Source organism: Vicugna pacos, unplaced genomic scaffold (assembly GCF_048564905.1).
Source record: "Vicugna pacos unplaced genomic scaffold, VicPac4 scaffold_16, whole genome shotgun sequence".
Lineage (NCBI taxonomy): Eukaryota > Metazoa > Chordata > Mammalia > Artiodactyla > Camelidae > Vicugna > Vicugna pacos.
In genome coordinates this window covers 2,539,249-2,554,845 of record NW_027328737.1, presented here as the reverse complement: position 1 = coordinate 2,554,845, position 15,597 = coordinate 2,539,249, and the positions used below count along the sequence as shown (strand labels likewise).

The window sequence follows — 15,597 nt, the reverse complement described above, 5'->3', positions numbered from 1 at the left end:
GCAGAGGGACGCGTGAATGAATGTGAAGACAGGGGAACAGTAAACCCTCGGTCAGAAGCAGACATAGGAAAGCAAGTGCAAACCAATGAAAACATTGCTGTTGAATCCTGGGGTAAGACAAGGCATGAAAGACTAGGATTCGTAAGAGTCCCAGATGGAAAAGCAAGAGGTAAAGAAAGAAAAAATGTCTGAAAAGTTATCTGTAGAAAAATCAGACTGAAACTTGCTGAAAGCCTGGAAAGAATCATCTATGCGAAATCAGGAAGTACACAGTGTCCAAAGGAGGTGGAATCCCAATAGACCTACCAGCAGCTGTATGATTCAAATCAACGAAGTTCATGAGCATCCCAGGGATTTAAAATGCGCCTGGAGGAAAGCAACATATTCAGAAGAGAACCTCCAGAGGGGTTTCAGCTGATATATCGGCAGCAATATTGCACGACAGGGAGGAGTGCCAGGACATAGGCCATACCCTGAAGGGCAAAATGCTGCCATCTAGGGTAGCCTAGGCCACATGACCGCCACTTCTAATAACGGCAGAGCTAGAGAATTCCACAGACCGGCAAATCTTAAAAGAATTCAGCAGTTTGAAACTTCTCCTACAAGAAAGGTTGTGAATTCTCCCCTGAATAGAAAAGCAGCAAGATGAAATGGAAAGAAGAAAACCATTATTGGAAATGCAAGAAGAGCATGAGTGGCAAAGAAGAAACCAGAAGAAGGCAAGGAGGACATCAATACCCTAAAGATGGGAGAGGGAAGCAGGAAATCATAGGTGATTGGAAGCACTATCTTAAGTGAATCAGCTTATATGACTCTCTGTTTGAAGCGAACGGAGAGATGCATGGCCTGGCGTGTTTGCAAAGCAAACGAGAAGCAGACCAACAAAAATCAAACAAACAAACATGCACCCAAATGGTACGGTTGGCTGACATATAACAAGGGAACCATGATTATTCAAAAGGAAATACTCAAGGTGATGTCAAGGATCATTCAGTACTCATCGGCCCAGTATCGCTGCTTGCATGTACTCAGCACACTTGTATTCGGAAATCAGAGGCGTGCATTTATATTCGTTAATGTTGATTAATAAGAGCATATCGTGACCTAACCCAAATGCCGATTTGGAGTCAAATGGATTCCTAGTCCGTGATATAGACTTGCAAGTCTTCCAACAGGATGAATGAATGCCATATAAAACCCTACTTCGAGAAGAAATGGCATAAGCCTTTAACAAAGACAAGTAGCTCTGCAAAAGTGCACTAAGTACAAAAGAGACAGACAGTAAAGTGCACATTGGGGTTTGTTTTCATTTCTAGGAATTTCAGCCCCCATGAAACCAATGGATCCATGTCCTGAGAGTGCGGGTGTTTCAGCAGAAATCAACCGACGGATATGTATTCCGGGTGTACGGATATTACAGGAACATAAGTTTCCTTTAGAGGGTCTCTGTGTACTGTGAACTGATAGAAAGTTTAAAGACGTGTGAAACCATCAACTGAAAATGGACACACTTGCCTCCGTTGGTACTGTGCATACAGATCTGAAGAAAAGGAAAGAGGGAAGAACAAAGTCCCATGGGACGCTAGTGGGTAGAATCACATTTAGCTTAGGAACCCCTCGTCGGATGCAGCCCCTCCCCCAACACTGACAAGATGCAGCAGCCATTGGGGATGGCAGTTACCCGTTGGATTCCAGGTGGAATGTTGGTGTGTACCGCGAGGCTTGTTGTGGCCGGTGGATCCTAGGTAACCGGGCAGAGTTCTGTGGGTGGATCAGTGTGGTGGAGGGGCTGCCGCCCTCTGTGGAGCTTAGCTTAGGTCTTTGGTCCGGGAAGCTCTGTCAGTTCGAGATACTGCTGCTGCCCAAAGACCTGAGTTCACGGGTCAGTTTCCAGAACCTGAAAGGGCAGACAGTGGAAGATCTGCCTGCCATCAGCTTACTGGTGAGGCTCCGAGCTACTTTCAGACATGCCCAGTCCTGTTGAAGTCGACTGTATGGGAGATACGAAGAGCAGCTGGCCGAAAAGATGGCTGCACGGATTGAGGAGAGATGCGAACACATTGATGAGAGATGTTCTGCTACAATGGAGATTCCTGGCCTGGAGACAGCTGTAGAGGATACCAGGCTCGAAAGACATTCATGAGACCTATTGAACCACGCTGATACTGGCAGAAACATACGGAGTGCCAACGTGGACTTGAGGAAGTTCCTCAATTCTCTGCTCCAAGAACGGGTCCAAGATCCCTGACATCTAAAAGAGAAGAGATGGCAGAGGTGATCAAAACGCTCATGTTCTTGGAAGAGGTCGTGAGAATCCACACGTCCCAAGGGGCATTTCCAAGCCATTCAGACCAAAGTGCACCAAGCCCAGGTAAGCCTTTTCCCAGGTTTGGGCCTAGATAACAAGCACTTGCTCTTCCCTCCCCTCCACTCAGGCATCCATTTGGAAGGATCAGTACCTGAGCTGCAATGAAGCCAGTACGAGAAGGGCAAGCCCCTCCTCGAATCAGAGTTCCTCCAGCTTTACCCTCTGTGAACAACAGTGAACTCCTTAAAGGTCTAAAAGTCTCGACTGAAATAGATAGCATATGAATAACTATCTCACACAAAGAAACGATGGCCTTCCGCTAGATTCAGCCAATGCTGGGTTTGTGTCTTCTCTGGGGTGAAGGGAGTGTGGTAAGTGAGGGGAATCTTTGACTGAACTTGTATATGTATTTGGCCTCAGTTTTTCAAGACAGTATAGGTAAATATTATAAGTCAGATAGTGAACGGAACTGTAAAAGTCGCCAATGACATTAAAGACACAGCTTATGTGGACATTCTTTCATTGAGTCAAGCCCCCGTGGGCACTATATCATGGGGGTGCAGACTCGGTTGCTTTAAATTGCTTTACCCAACATGATCAGATGATTAAGCGTTCTCATCACTGATAGAAGAACACCTGGTTCTCAATAGACTAGCATAGCTGCAGCAGGGTTCTCAAAGCTATAATGCCTCTAGGTGATTTTGGATTCAAACCTAAATGTATATATTTGGTTTGTTTCCTCTTGTATTTTCCTAGAGAGGGATGTGACCCCTTGAAATGCCAACATTGGCCAGTAGGTGTCATTGGGAATAAAGTGCACCACATGCACAAGTGAAACCAAGGATGGGGGTTATATCATGTTTCCAATAGCTATTTCATGGTTCCTGTTGGTTTCGGAGGCTTCAACAGTAAAGAGTTGACATGACCCCTTTTACAGTTTGGACTGCTACTTTGCATTCTATCTGTCTATGTTTTCCTTAGAACTGACAAAATGTTACCGAAATTGACAAGTCTGGCTTCTAGGTCGACTTAGGATGTTTCAAAAACTAACTTCATTTTCGTATAACTCTCAAAACTTGGAAATCAAATCTATGAAACTTTTTAAAGGCTGCAAATGAGATATCAACACAATGTCAAAACTGGAGTCTTCGGAAAATCCCTCCCACCACGGCTGTATAGAAACAAAGAGCTAAACAAAAATCACATATCTGGGAAGTGTATCTGGAAAGTGGTGATTCATCGATGCCCAGTTGGCAGAGAAGCAGTGCCAACTGCGCTCACTCGCTCCCATGTACACAGCAATGGCAACATCCACTCACCCAGCCCTTGGCACAGGACACTTGCCGAAGAGAGGTCTGTTACTTCCAAAGACAGGATAAGGCCTCAGAAGCCCTGGAAGCAGGAGAAGGCAAAGCAGGGAATGGAAACCAGTGCAGGGTCTGACCCCTGGTGATGGAGCAGCAAAGGTGAAACTCTGTTTAACTTGGACGCACACTCTCAAGCGGACAGGAGACATGGGATTGAAGGTGATGCGCTGAGTGTTAGAAGAGTGCACAGCAGATGCTTGGCTGACAGAACTCAAAGAAACCAGCGCAAAATATCCCCACAGTTGATTCTGAGACCAAGATGCGAGCTGCCAAATTTGACGTAGCAGAGGCAGCGGTCAGGGAGGGATAGGGCTATGGATGATGGCACACGCTGAGTCTCAGGGATCTGGAGTGCGTTGTGGGATGTGGTGGGTCCTATCAAGAGAGCAAACCGACCTGTGACCCCAGTGAGAAGGCCACCACACCGGCACGCGCGGTTGAGATTATCGATATGTCCCATGGCCACACCCAGTGCATCTGCAGGACCAGGGACCAATTGGGCATTTTGCCAATAGAGCACGTGTGGGGCTGAATCAGAGATATCGTGCATCTGGTCTGAGTGATCTAGGTGGCCTTGGGTTTGAAATCAGAATGAAAAGCCTTAGGATCTGCTACATTCATAACCTGGGCTGGGATTTTGGTTTGGTTTGAGGCACAGGATACGCAACAGCTCTGTGGTTGCCTTCGTGCACCCGTGCCACAAGAATGAGAGGACAAGGAATAGTGGTCCAAGTCCACAGCGTGAGAAGATGAAGCATTTCCTTCAGCATTATCTCCCAAAAGCAGATGCTCCATTTTGGATGGCACCGGCACGGTACGGCACCGAGGACACCAAGGTCGGTCTGCGGGATCATTCCACTGGCCCTGATGTGTGACATCCATTGATATGCTTCCACTGGTGTTTCTGTAGGCAGAGAAGCTCTGGGAAGAACTGGTTTCATTGGGACATTCCCGTGGCACTACAAAGCACAAGCGCACTCTCAGTTTGCAGTTTTCGAAACACTCCAAAGTGACATGGAGCAGAATGCAGGGCTGAGAACCTTTAGAAGCTTCATTTCCACCAGAGGAAGTGTCCTGTGCACTTTTAGAATTGTGAGATAAGCATAATCAAACTACGGTTATGCTAATCGAAATAGTATGGGGTGTTCATCACAATAAAGGCAACACCAGCAATTGGAGATATACCAGACAACAAACACAGGAACAGGACATGGCATCAATGTCTAGGAGAAACTGTCCTCACAGAAATCCCATGGAATTGCATAGAGACAAGATTCCAAATTTTTCACTTAACAAAGCCCTAGAAGTCTACATTAGATACCTGATATTACCTGACCAGTAGAGGTGAAGAAGTGCAGTAAAAGAAACAGGAAATACCATTTTCAGTTCCAAAGAGATTGAAGGCCCAAAACATAAGCTTTCAAAAAACTAGACTGCAAAACGCAATCCAGAGAAAAAATTGAAAACGGAGGTGAGGGAAACACTGAAGAACAACAGTGTCTCAGAATCATAAAAGGCAGAATACCAGAAAAGGGGAAGAGAAAGCCTAAAGGCGAAACAAATAGTATCAGAAAACTCAGTGGATGAGATAATATCAGGGCTAAAATTCAGTCCTAAGCAGACCAAATAATGCAGAGGGACGCGTGAATGAATGTGAAGACAGGGGAACAGTAAACCCTCGGTCAGAAGCAGACATAGGAAAGCAAGTGCAAACCAATGAAAACATTGCTGTTGAATCCTGGGGTAAGACAAGGCATGAAAGACTAGGATTCGTAAGAGTCCCAGATGGAAAAGCAAGAGGTAAAGAAAGAAAAAATGTCTGAAAAGTTATCTGTAGAAAAATCAGACTGAAACTTGCTGAAAGCCTGGAAAGAATCATCTATGCGAAATCAGGAAGTACACAGTGTCCAAAGGAGGTGGAATCCCAATAGACCTACCAGCAGCTGTATGATTCAAATCAACGAAGTTCATGAGCATCCCAGGGATTTAAAATGCGCCTGGAGGAAAGCAACATATTCAGAAGAGAACCTCCAGAGGGGTTTCAGCTGATATATCGGCAGCAATATTGCAGGACAGGGAGGAGTGCCAGGACATAGGCCATACCCTGAAGGGCAAAATGCTGCCATCTAGGGTAGCCTAGGCCACATGACCGCCACTTCTAATAACGGCAGAGCTAGAGAATTCCACAGACCGGCAAATCTTAAAAGAATTCAGCAGTTTGAAACTTCTCCTACAAGAAAGGTTGTGAATTCTCCCCTGAATAGAAAAGCAGCAAGATGAAATGGAAAGAAGAAAACCATTATTGGAAATGCAAGAAGAGCATGAGTGGCAAAGAAGAAACCAGAAGAAGGCAAGGAGGACATCAATACCCTAAAGATGGGAGAGGGAAGCAGGAAATCATAGGTGATTGGAAGCACTATCTTAAGTGAATCAGCTTATATGACTCTCTGTTTGAAGCGAACGGAGAGATGCATGGCCTGGCGTGTTTGCAAAGCAAACGAGAAGCAGACCAACAAAAATCAAACAAACAAACATGCACCCAAATGGTACGGTTGGCTGACATATAACAAGGGAACCATGATTATTCAAAAGGAAATACTCAAGGTGATGTCAAGGATCATTCAGTACTCATCGGCCCAGTATCGCTGCTTGCATGTACTCAGCACACTTGTATTCGGAAATCAGAGGCGTGCATTTATATTCGTTAATGTTGATTAATAAGAGCATATCGTGACCTAACCCAAATGCCGATTTGGAGTCAAATGGATTCCTAGTCCGTGATATAGACTTGCAAGTCTTCCAACAGGATGAATGAATGCCATATAAAACCCTACTTCGAGAAGAAATGGCATAAGCCTTTAACAAAGACAAGTAGCTCTGCAAAAGTGCACTAAGTACAAAAGAGACAGACAGTAAAGTGCACATTGGGGTTTGTTTTCATTTCTAGGAATTTCAGCCCCCATGAAACCAATGGATCCATGTCCTGAGAGTGCGGGTGTTTCAGCAGAAATCAACCGACGGATATGTATTCCGGGTGTACGGATATTACAGGAACATAAGTTTCCTTTAGAGGGTCTCTGTGTACTGTGAACTGATAGAAAGTTTAAAGACGTGTGAAACCATCAACTGAAAATGGACACACTTGCCTCCGTTGGTACTGTGCATACAGATCTGAAGAAAAGGAAAGAGGGAAGAACAAAGTCCCATGGGACGCTAGTGGGTAGAATCACATTTAGCTTAGGAACCCCTCGTCGGATGCAGCCCCTCCCCCAACACTGACAAGATGCAGCAGCCATTGGGGATGGCAGTTACCCGTTGGATTCCAGGTGGAATGTTGGTGTGTACCGCGAGGCTTGTTGTGGCCGGTGGATCCTAGGTAACCGGGCAGAGTTCTGTGGGTGGATCAGTGTGGTGGAGGGGCTGCCGCCCTCTGTGGAGCTTAGCTTAGGTCTTTGGTCCGGGAAGCTCTGTCAGTTCGAGATACTGCTGCTGCCCAAAGACCTGAGTTCACGGGTCAGTTTCCAGAACCTGAAAGGGCAGACAGTGGAAGATCTGCCTGCCATCAGCTTACTGGTGAGGCTCCGAGCTACTTTCAGACATGCCCAGTCCTGTTGAAGTCGACTGTATGGGAGATACGAAGAGCAGCTGGCCGAAAAGATGGCTGCACGGATTGAGGAGAGATGCGAACACATTGATGAGAGATGTTCTGCTACAATGGAGATTCCTGGCCTGGAGACAGCTGTAGAGGATACCAGGCTCGAAAGACATTCATGAGACCTATTGAACCACGCTGATACTGGCAGAAACATACGGAGTGCCAACGTGGACTTGAGGAAGTTCCTCAATTCTCTGCTCCAAGAACGGGTCCAAGATCCCTGACATCTAAAAGAGAAGAGATGGCAGAGGTGATCAAAACGCTCATGTTCTTGGAAGAGGTCGTGAGAATCCACACGTCCCAAGGGGCATTTCCAAGCCATTCAGACCAAAGTGCACCAAGCCCAGGTAAGCCTTTTCCCAGGTTTGGGCCTAGATAACAAGCACTTGCTCTTCCCTCCCCTCCACTCAGGCATCCATTTGGAAGGATCAGTACCTGAGCTGCAATGAAGCCAGTACGAGAAGGGCAAGCCCCTCCTCGAATCAGAGTTCCTCCAGCTTTACCCTCTGTGAACAACAGTGAACTCCTTAAAGGTCTTAAAGTCTCGACTGAAATAGATAGCATATGAATAACTATCTCACACAAAGAAACGATGGCCTTCCGCTAGATTCAGCCAATGCTGGGTTTGTGTCTTCTCTGGGGTGAAGGGAGTGTGGTAAGTGAGGGGAATCTTTGACTGAACTTGTATATGTATTTGGCCTCAGTTTTTCAAGACAGTATAAGTAAATATTATAAGTCAGATAGTGAACGGAACTGTAAAAGTCGCCAATGACATTAAAGACACAGCTTATGTGGACATTCTTTCATTGAGTCAAGCCCCCGTGGGCACTATATCATGGGGGTGCAGACTCGGTTGCTTTAAATTGCTTTACCCAACATGATCAGATGATTAAGCGTTCTCATCACTGATAGAAGAACACCTGGTTCTCAATAGACTAGCATAGCTGCAGCAGGGTTCTCAAAGCTATAATGCCTCTAGGTGATTTTGGATTCAAACCTAAATGTATATATTTGGTTTGTTTCCTCTTGTATTTTCCTAGAGAGGGATGTGACCCCTTGAAATGCCAACATTGGCCAGTAGGTGTCATTGGGAGTAAAGTGCACCACATGCACAAGTGAAACCAAGGATGGGGGTTATATCATGTTTCCAATAGCTATTTCATGGTTCCTGTTGGTTTCGGAGGCTTCAACCGTAAAGAGTTGACATGACCCCTTTTACAGTTTGGACTGCTACTTTGCATTCTATCTGTCTATGTTTTCCTTAGAACTGACAAAATGTTACCGAAATTGACAAGTCTGGCTTCTAGGTCGACTTAGGATGTTTCAAAAACTAACTTCATTTTCGTATAACTCTCAAAACTTGGAAATCAAATCTATGAAACTTTTTAAAGGCTGCAAATGAGATATCAACACAATGTCAAAACTGGAGTCTTCGGAAAATCCCTCCCACCACGGCTGTATAGAAACAAAGAGCTAAACAAAAATCACATATCTGGGAAGTGTATCTGGAAAGTGGTGATTCATCGATGCCCAGTTGGCAGAGAAGCAGTGCCAACTGCGCTCACTCGCTCCCATGTACACAGCAATGGAAACATCCACTCACCCAGCCCTTGGCACAGGACACTTGCCGAAGAGAGGTCTGTTACTTCCAAAGACAGGATAAGGCCTCAGAAGCCCTGGAAGCAGGAGAAGGCAAAGCAGGGAATGGAAACCAGTGCAGGGTCTGACCCCTGGTGATGGAGCAGCAAAGGTGAAACTCTGTTTAACTTGGACGCACACTCTCAAGCGGACAGGAGACATGGGATTGAAGGTGATGCGCTGAGTGTTAGAAGAGTGCACAGCAGATGCTTGGCTGACAGAACTCAAAGAAACCAGCGCAAAATATCCCCACAGTTGATTCTGAGACCAAGATGCGAGCTGCCAAATTTGACGTAGCAGAGGCAGCGGTCAGGGAGGGATAGGGCTATGGATGATGGCACACGCTGAGTCTCAGGGATCTGGAGTGCGTTGTGGGATGTGGTGGGTCCTATCAAGAGAGCAAACCGACCTGTGACCCCAGTGAGAAGGCCACCACACCGGCACGCGCGGTTGAGATTATCGATATGTCCCATGGCCACACCCAGTGCATCTGCAGGACCAGGGACCAATTGGGCATTTTGCCAATAGAGCACGTGTGGGGCTGAATCAGAGATATCGTGCATCTGGTCTGAGTGATCTAGGTGGCCTTGGGTTTGAAATCAGAATGAAAAGCCTTAGGATCTGCTACATTCATAACCTGGGCTGGGATTTTGGTTTGGTTTGAGGCACAGGATACGCAACAGCTCTGTGGTTGCCTTCGTGCACCCGTGCCACAAGAATGAGAGGACAAGGAATAGTGGTCCAAGTCCACAGCGTGAGAAGATGAAGCATTTCCTTCAGCATTATCTCCCAAAAGCAGATGCTCCATTTTGGATGGCACCGGCACGGTACGGCACCGAGGACACCAAGGTCGGTCTGCGGGATCATTCCACTGGCCCTGATGTGTGACATCCATTGATATGCTTCCACTGGTGTTTCTGTAGGCAGAGAAGCTCTGGGAAGAACTGGTTTCATTGGGACATTCCCGTGGCACTACAAAGCACAAGCGCACTCTCAGTTTGCAGTTTTGGAAACACTCCAAAGTGACATGGAGCAGAATGCAGGGCTGAGAACCTTTAGAAGCTTCATTTCCACCAGAGGAAGTGTCCTGTGCACTTTTAGAATTGTGAGATAAGCGTAATCAAACTACGGTTATGCTAATCGAAATAGTATGGGGTGTTCATCACAATAAAGGCAACACCAGCAATTGGAGATATACCAGACAACAAACACAGGAACAGGACATGGCATCAATGTCTAGGAGAAACTGTCCTCACAGAAATCCCATGGAATTGCATAGAGACAAGATTCCAAATTTTTCACTTAACAAAGCCCTAGAAGTCTACATTAGATACCTGATATTACCTGACCAGTAGAGGTGAAGAAGTGCAGTAAAAGAAACAGGAAATACCATTTTCAGTTCCAAAGAGATTGAAGGCCCAAAACATAAGCTTTCAAAAAACTAGACTGCAAAACGCAATCCAGAGAAAAAATTGAAAACGGAGGTGAGGGAAACACTGAAGAACAACAGTGTCTCAGAATCATAAAAGGCAGAATACCAGAAAAGGGGAAGAGAAAGCCTAAAGGCGAAACAAATAGTATCAGAAAACTCAGTGGATGAGATAATATCAGGGCTAAAATTCAGTCCTAAGCAGACCAAATAATGCAGAGGGACGCGTGAATGAATGTGAAGACAGGGGAACAGTAAACCCTCGGTCAGAAGCAGACATAGGAAAGCAAGTGCAAACCAATGAAAACATTGCTGTTGAATCCTGGGGTAAGACAAGGCATGAAAGACTAGGATTCGTAAGAGTCCCAGATGGAAAAGCAAGAGGTAAAGAAAGAAAAAATGTCTGAAAAGTTATCTGTAGAAAAATCAGACTGAAACTTGCTGAAAGCCTGGAAAGAATCATCTATGCGAAATCAGGAAGTACACAGTGTCCAAAGGAGGTGGAATCCCAATAGACCTACCAGCAGCTGTATGATTCAAATCAACGAAGTTCATGAGCATCCCAGGGATTTAAAATGCGCCTGGAGGAAAGCAACATATTCAGAAGAGAACCTCCAGAGGGGTTTCAGCTGATATATCGGCAGCAATATTGCAGGACAGGGAGGAGTGCCAGGACATAGGCCATACCCTGAAGGGCAAAATGCTGCCATCTAGGGTAGCCTAGGCCACATGACCGCCACTTCTAATAACGGCAGAGCTAGAGAATTCCACAGACCGGCAAATCTTAAAAGAATTCAGCAGTTTGAAACTTATCCTACAAGAAAGGTTGTGAATTCTCCCCTGAATAGAAAAGCAGCAAGATGAAATGGAAAGAAGAAAACCATTATTGGAAATGCAAGAAGAGCATGAGTGGCAAAGAAGAAACCAGAAGAAGGCAAGGAGGACATCAATACCCTAAAGATGGGAGAGGGAAGCAGGAAATCATAGGTGATTGGAAGCACTATCTTAAGTGAATCAGCTTATATGACTCTCTGTTTGAAGCGAACGGAGAGATGCATGGCCTGGCGTGTTTGCAAAGCAAACGAGAAGCAGACCAACAAAAATCAAACAAACAAACATGCACCCAAATGGTACGGTTGGCTGACATATAACAAGGGAACCATGATTATTCAAAAGGAAATACTCAAGGTGATGTCAAGGATCATTCAGTACTCATCGGCCCAGTATCGCTGCTTGCATGTACTCAGCACACTTGTATTCGGAAATCAGAGGCGTGCATTTATATTCGTTAATGTTGATTAATAAGAGCATATCGTGACCTAACCCAAATGCCGATTTGGAGTCAAATGGATTCCTAGTCCGTGATATAGACTTGCAAGTCTTCCAACAGGATGAATGAATGCCATATAAAACCCTACTTCGAGAAGAAATGGCATAAGCCTTTAACAAAGACAAGTAGCTCTGCAAAAGTGCACTAAGTACAAAAGAGACAGACAGTAAAGTGCACATTGGGGTTTGTTTTCATTTCTAGGAATTTCAGCCCCCATGAAACCAATGGATCCATGTCCTGAGAGTGCGGGTGTTTCAGCAGAAATCAACCGACGGATATGTATTCCGGGTGTACGGATATTACAGGAACATAAGTTTCCTTTAGAGGGTCTCTGTGTACTGTGAACTGATAGAAAGTTTAAAGACGTGTGAAACCATCAACTGAAAATGGACACACTTGCCTCCGTTGGTACTGTGCATACAGATCTGAAGAAAAGGAAAGAGGGAAGAACAAAGTCCCATGGGACGCTAGTGGGTAGAATCACATTTAGCTTAGGAACCCCTCGTCGGATGCAGCCCCTCCCCCAACACTGACAAGATGCAGCAGCCATTGGGGATGGCAGTTACCCGTTGGATTCCAGGTGGAATGTTGGTGTGTACCGCGAGGCTTGTTGTGGCCGGTGGATCCTAGGTAACCGGGCAGAGTTCTGTGGGTGGATCAGTGTGGTGGAGGGGCTGCCGCCCTCTGTGGAGCTTAGCTTAGGTCTTTGGTCCGGGAAGCTCTGTCAGTTCGAGATACTGCTGCTGCCCAAAGACCTGAGTTCACGGGTCAGTTTCCAGAACCTGAAAGGGCAGACAGTGGAAGATCTGCCTGCCATCAGCTTACTGGTGAGGCTCCGAGCTACTTTCAGACATGCCCAGTCCTGTTGAAGTCGACTGTATGGGAGATACGAAGAGCAGCTGGCCGAAAAGATGGCTGCACGGATTGAGGAGAGATGCGAACACATTGATGAGAGATGTTCTGCTACAATGGAGATTCCTGGCCTGGAGACAGCTGTAGAGGATACCAGGCTCGAAAGACATTCATGAGACCTATTGAACCACGCTGATACTGGCAGAAACATACGGAGTGCCAACGTGGACTTGAGGAAGTTCCTCAATTCTCTGCTCCAAGAACGGGTCCAAGATCCCTGACATCTAAAAGAGAAGAGATGGCAGAGGTGATCAAAACGCTCATGTTCTTGGAAGAGGTCGTGAGAATCCACACGTCCCAAGGGGCATTTCCAAGCCATTCAGACCAAAGTGCACCAAGCCCAGGTAAGCCTTTTCCCAGGTTTGGGCCTAGATAACAAGCACTTGCTCTTCCCTCCCCTCCACTCAGGCATCCATTTGGAAGGATCAGTACCTGAGCTGCAATGAAGCCAGTACGAGAAGGGCAAGCCCCTCCTCGAATCAGAGTTCCTCCAGCTTTACCCTCTGTGAACAACAGTGAACTCCTTAAAGGTCTAAAAGTCTCGACTGAAATAGATAGCATATGAATAACTATCTCACACAAAGAAACGATGGCCTTCCGCTAGATTCAGCCAATGCTGGGTTTGTGTCTTCTCTGGGGTGAAGGGAGTGTGGTAAGTGAGGGGAATCTTTGACTGAACTTGTATATGTATTTGGCCTCAGTTTTTCAAGACAGTATAGGTAAATATTATAAGTCAGATAGTGAACGGAACTGTAAAAGTCGCCAATGACATTAAAGACACAGCTTATGTGGACATTCTTTCATTGAGTCAAGCCCCCGTGGGCACTATATCATGGGGGTGCAGACTCGGTTGCTTTAAATTGCTTTACCCAACATGATCAGATGATTAAGCGTTCTCATCACTGATAGAAGAACACCTGGTTCTCAATAGACTAGCATAGCTGCAGCAGGGTTCTCAAAGCTATAATGCCTCTAGGTGATTTTGGATTCAAACCTAAATGTATATATTTGGTTTGTTTCCTCTTGTATTTTCCTAGAGAGGGATGTGACCCCTTGAAATGCCAACATTGGCCAGTAGGTGTCATTGGGAGTAAAGTGCACCACATGCACAAGTGAAACCAAGGATGGGGGTTATATCATGTTTCCAATAGCTATTTCATGGTTCCTGTTGGTTTCGGAGGCTTCAACAGTAAAGAGTTGACATGACCCCTTTTACAGTTTGGACTGCTACTTTGCATTCTATCTGTCTATGTTTTCCTTAGAACTGACAAAATGTTACCGAAATTGACAAGTCTGGCTTCTAGGTCGACTTAGGATGTTTCAAAAACTAACTTCATTTTCGTAAAACTCTCAAAACTTGGAAATCAAATCTATGAAACTTTTTAAAGGCTGCAAATGAGATATCAACACAATGTCAAAACTGGAGTCTTCGGAAAATCCCTCCCACCACGGCTGTATAGAAACAAAGAGCTAAACAAAAATCACATATCTGGGAAGTGTATCTGGAAAGTGGTGATTCATCGATGCCCAGTTGGCAGAGAAGCAGTGCCAACTGCGCTCACTCGCTCCCATGTACACAGCAATGGAAACATCCACTCACCCAGCCCTTGGCACAGGACACTTGCCGAAGAGAGGTCTGTTACTTCCAAAGACAGGATAAGGCCTCAGAAGCCCTGGAAGCAGGAGAAGGCAAAGCAGGGAATGGAAACCAGTGCAGGGTCTGACCCCTGGTGATGGAGCAGCAAAGGTGAAACTCTGTTTAACTTGGACGCACACTCTCAAGCGGACAGGAGACATGGGATTGAAGGTGATGCGCTGAGTGTTAGAAGAGTGCACAGCAGATGCTTGGCTGACAGAACTCAAAGAAACCAGCGCAAAATATCCCCACAGTTGATTCTGAGACCAAGATCCGAGCTGCCAAATTTGACGTAGCAGAGGCAGCGGTCAGGGAGGGATAGGGCTATGGATGATGGCACACGCTGAGTCTCAGGGATCTGGAGTGCGTTGTGGGATGTGGTGGGTCCTATCAAGAGAGCAAACCGACCTGTGACCCCAGTGAGAAGGCCACCACACCGGCACGCGCGGTTGAGATTATCGATATGTCCCATGGCCACACCCAGTGCATCTGCAGGACCAGGGACCAATTGGGCATTTTGCCAATAGAGCACGTGTGGGGCTGAATCAGAGATATCGTGCATCTGGTCTGAGTGATCTAGGTGGCCTTGGGTTTGAAATCAGAATGAAAAGCCTTAGGATCTGCTACATTCATAACCTGGGCTGGGATTTTGGTTTGGTTTGAGGCACAGGATACGCAACAGCTCTGTGGTTGCCTTCGTGCACCCGTGCCACAAGAATGAGAGGACAAGGAATAGTGGTCCAAGTCCACAGCGTGAGAAGATGAAGCATTTCCTTCAGCATTATCTCCCAAAAGCAGATGCTCCATTTTGGATGGCACCGGCACGGTACGGCACCGAGGACACCAAGGTCGGTCTGCGGGATCATTCCACTGGCCCTGATGTGTGACATCCATTGATATGCTTCCACTGGTGTTTCTGTAGGCAGAGAAGCTCTGGGGAGAACTGGTTTCATTGGGACATTCCCGTGGCACTACAAAGCACAAGCGCACTCTCAGTTTGCAGTTTTGGAAACGCTCCAAAGTGACATGGAGCAGAATGCAGGGCTGAGAACCTTTAGAAGCTTCATTTCCACCAGAGGAAGTGTCCTGTGCACTTTTAGAATTGTGAGATAAGCGTAATCAAACTACGGTTCTGCTAATCGAAATAGTATGGGGTGTTCATCACAATAAAGGCAACACCAGCAATTGGAGATATACCAGACAACAAACACAGGAACAGGACATGGCATCAATGTCTAGGAGAAACTGTCCTCACAGAAATCCCATGGAATTGCATAGAGACAAGATTCCAAATTTTTCACTTAACAAAGCCCTAGAAGTCT

At 46.0% G+C, this 15,597-nt stretch overlaps 2 long non-coding RNA genes across 2 annotated transcripts; both read right to left on the bottom strand.

Annotated features, from left to right (window-relative positions):
- Positions 1 to 2,018: 2,018 nt before the first annotated feature.
- LOC140692728 (uncharacterized) lies at positions 2,019 to 3,897 on the bottom strand. The gene is made up of 3 exons (XR_012068296.1): positions 3,628 to 3,897; positions 2,460 to 2,572; positions 2,019 to 2,251 (listed from the first exon to the last, which is right to left on the bottom strand). It is a non-coding gene; the product is annotated as an uncharacterized lncRNA (long non-coding RNA).
- An 8,733-nt stretch (positions 3,898 to 12,630) lies between these two features.
- Positions 12,631 to 14,509, bottom strand: LOC140692730 (uncharacterized). The gene is made up of 3 exons (XR_012068298.1): positions 14,240 to 14,509; positions 13,072 to 13,184; positions 12,631 to 12,863 (listed from the first exon to the last, which is right to left on the bottom strand). It is a non-coding gene; the product is annotated as an uncharacterized lncRNA (long non-coding RNA).
- Positions 14,510 to 15,597: the final 1,088 nt, after the last annotated feature.